This window comes from Morone saxatilis, unplaced genomic scaffold (genome assembly GCF_004916995.1).
Source record: "Morone saxatilis isolate NCDOM2014 unplaced genomic scaffold, NCSU_SB_2.0 Contig24, whole genome shotgun sequence".
NCBI classification, from domain to species: domain Eukaryota; kingdom Metazoa; phylum Chordata; class Actinopteri; family Moronidae; genus Morone; species Morone saxatilis.
Window position 1 is genome coordinate 26,774,080 of NW_023339807.1, and position 3,285 is coordinate 26,777,364.

Below are 3,285 nucleotides of genomic sequence, written 5' to 3' on the forward strand. Positions count from 1 at the left end.
ACGTGGGTGAAAGCCTGTTGTTTCTCTGTGGTGTGTGTGTGTGTGTGTGTGTGTTGCTGGGTCAGGTGTAGTTTGTGTCGAACAGATTTTGAAATGAGAAAGGAAAAATGGGAAATGAGATGTTTTTGTTTTTAAAATTAAAGACAGAAAACGATTAAAAACAACCTGTTGTTGATTCCCCATGTTTATAAATGTAGTCAGGTTTTTTCATTTTCGTTTGACCGCAGCTTCTGTGATTTGAAAAGTGGATAACTGTAGACTTAAATTAAAATGTCCCTTGTGACGCCACGGCCTTTAAGTACCCAGAACTTTAATCGTTAATATAATTTAAACAGGTGAGTAGTACAGTTTAGTAAATAAACAGGGAAATTACTTCAAGAGACCAAAAGGCTATCTGTTTACTTACTGCTTATGGAGCCAGCCTCTAGTGGTCCGTTAGAGGAACTGCAGGTGTGCTTACTTTGGCCACAATAGTACTTGTTTGCTGTTTTAATGTTCTTGCGTTTTGACATTTGAATCAGTGAAGTTCTTTCACACCAAACTGGGGAGAACCAGTTGGCTTCCTCACGGTTAAAACAATGTCAACTCTAATTATTTTATGGTTGCATTTTCATTCAGCAACTAGCAGCTAACAACAAATCTCCTAGTTAAAGTTTTAAGGTCATCACATCATATTCGGAGGGGTCTATAATCTTAAATAGTTGTTGAATCAGACCTCACACACTTTCGACAGCCCTTCAGTTCTCTAGAAAGGTAGAAGTTCACCTTAACCAAAGCTGCTAGACACCAGGTGGCAGGATTTTAAAGAGGCTTTCTAAAGTGAAAAACTCTTTGGTGCTGTGGCAAAATGAAAATGTTCCAATAAAATTTTTGATAAATTGTGAGCGATGCTGCCTGCAGTCCTACATCAGAGGAATCAAACTGTGCAACTGTCACGAACATGACCACCGCACGCCAAAGATACACAACACGGCATAACGAGCACACAGCCAGATTAGCCACACGCTCGCATTAAACCCAGCGCAGTGCAGCTCCTGCCTTTGTTGATATATCTCTTCCCAATGATGCGCAGATGATAACACCACACACACACACACACACACACACAGCACATGGAGTCACAGTGAGGATCCCATAACAAGTTGAAAGCTCAAACATCAGACGCACACACACACACACACACAGTCACACTGCGTCAGAGTCGAGGTTCCGTCACAGCGACAGCCGCCGCCGACACACAACCGAAACACAAAGCTTAACACGAGCCAAATACACACAGTTACCCAGAATGTACAGCAGTGCTCCTAGCTGCACTCCTGCAGGGATCCTGGAGGTGACCAGAGATGCTGTCAAGTCACTCCAGAGCTATTACAGCCCCGGCCACTGGGGACTGCTCTCCACCAGGCTGGGACAAAAACACTCCTGTTCAAAGCTGATCAAAAAACGTTGCATTAAAAATGAATAGTCTCATGCAACGATTAACAAACGCACACAGTGTCCGCTGTAAAAACACACACAGATACAGACATCATGCCGTGGTTGAACACCACACATCACACTCACACAGTTTGTCGCCGTATCCTCCATCAATAATCAAACGAGCGGCCGCATTAAACTTTCACCACTTTATTTTTAATGGCTGACAAAAGTCCTCAGATATTCATAATTTCAGACGACAAGCCTCTGTTTCTCACATCCGCTGGATTCAGAGACGGAGACGCTCCCACAACAACCGAACGGCTCGCAGACTCACCGAACAGAATCTCACCAGAGGCACATTTCAGTGGGTCTCTGGAACAAACCTGCCCCCAGATTCCTCTGCTATCTCTCCAAACCTTTCAAAAACGTCCACAAGACCTCTGCAAGAGCCTTTCAAACCAGCCCTCAAGACTGAGTCATCATTAATCCTCCTCCCAAACCGAGATCGTTTTTCAACAACCTCTCCAAAACCATTTAAGAAACCGACTAAAACTAGTTGTATCTAAATTCGCTCAAATGGGCCCCCCCCCAAAAAAAGAAAAAAACGTAACATACTCATCATAATCCCAGAAAAAAAAACTCACAAACCTGGGCGAGGTTCCTGAAAACGCTTTTTCTTCTCTTCTGATTCAACACCTTTTAAAAATTTACCCAGACTTCCCAACCCTCCAAGATCAATTACAAAACAAATCCAAAGTCCGCAGTCCAACCTTCTGCCAGTGATCTTTACCGCCATAAACGCTCAGTCAAATGTCCCAAGAACCTTCCAAATCTTCCCAACCCCAATCAAGACCTGGGTTCACCAACACACTGCACCTGCAAAATCCTTAAAGCTGTAACATTTCTCATTAAACAGTCTATATTTATGTCTGTATGTAGTTTTACATATATCCCAGCATTTACACATATATATTACATGACTGTTTACCCCAGTCTAAGCCACATTTTTACCATCCATGTTTAATCTTGGTGCTTTTTATACTCCAGTTTGAACCGGATGAAGTATTTTTTAGTCATGTCGGACGTCTGGATCTTTAAGTTATCAGTCAGAACAATGCTGAAGCTTAACGTTATCATGCCTGGCTCGGCAGCCCCCCCTCCGGAAGTTCCTTTTGTCGTGCCAACAGTGTGGGAGAAGCAGTGATTTTTTAAGGTGGAACTGCTTTATTTCAGCTGTGTTTAGTGGTTTTAATCATGCAGGTCGTTTTTTTTGAGAGGAGGGAAGAACCTCTGTGGATAATTCAGCTGCCCGGGTAGAACCTCGTGGCTGATACATGAACAACTGAAGGATATCCATAACCGGGAGACAAGTGAACTCAAAGACTACCATAATGGTGGTGAAGAACAACAATCCATGATCCACACTGCTTCCACCCCTAGTCCCCTATGGCTAGTGATAACATACTCAATCGTTATCTACAGTATACCTTTTATGCTGTCAGTCATTTCTTTCCGTTCATTTATCCAATCATTACACAGCATTCCATCAGCTCACAATAAACTAACTAGCTTCAGAATAACCAAACTAGATGGTACATTGAGTAACATTTGTCACAATCGCACAGCAACAGGAATCAGAGTTTGCTAGAGAACAAACTTTCCTCTTCCAAACATAAGCAGAAAATAAATCCGCTGCTGATAACAATCCACTCTTTTGCAGACTTTTACATTCGTGTTGTGGTTTTTGTCGCTCGCCGATACGTTTCGTACCAAAGCCGAACTCATCAACACAAACTCATCAGATGTTCATCAAAACCTTGAAACCTTCTTCAAACCTTCAAGTCTCTGTTAAATTCTATCTGGTTT